Genomic DNA, 545 nt, shown 5'->3' with positions numbered 1-545 from the left:
TGGGTTTTCTGTAGCAGGGACAGGGGTACAGATTTTAATTCATGATACAGTGGCAGCGTAGCCTACTCACGAAGCGACGTGTTCACCCATCATCTTTTTCAGAACGAACAGATATTATGACTGGATTTTATTTGTATTTTTTCTTCATCCATACAACCTCTTTCTTTCCCATCTTCATGTTTGCCTGTTGCTTTGTCCCAATCATGCACAGTCATCTCGGATGGGTCATATCCCTCTCCAACACTGCTATGACCCTCAAGGAGTACGGCTTCTATCCAGGCAGTGCACTTTGGACTGTGCCTCCTCACTCATGACTTTCTGTAGTGGACTCTGCCAATAACAGTTATACCACTAATAGCAAACTCAACAAAGATAACACGTATTTCTAACCATCCATGGATACTAACACATTATTCCAAACTTTCTCTCTCTCATTCCTTGACCCCAGGTAACCTTTTCATTTAGTCATCTTATTACCCCCCCCCCCCCATCTCCTGTCATTTCCATTTCTTATCCTCCTCATCTCTTCTTCCCAATGCTTTTCA

General features: G+C 42.9%; 1 protein-coding gene across 1 annotated transcript in view; it reads right to left on the bottom strand.

The window, feature by feature from the left end:
• LOC119587916 (lateral eye opsin-like) overlaps window positions 1-545 on the bottom strand; it is a 20,404-nt gene that overhangs the window by 6,946 nt on the left and 12,913 nt on the right. The window lies entirely within an intron of this gene.

Source organism: Penaeus monodon, chromosome 23 (assembly GCF_015228065.2).
Source record: "Penaeus monodon isolate SGIC_2016 chromosome 23, NSTDA_Pmon_1, whole genome shotgun sequence".
Taxonomy (NCBI): Eukaryota; Metazoa; Arthropoda; class Malacostraca; order Decapoda; family Penaeidae; genus Penaeus; species Penaeus monodon.
This window is presented reverse-complemented; position numbering and strand designations above follow the sequence as displayed.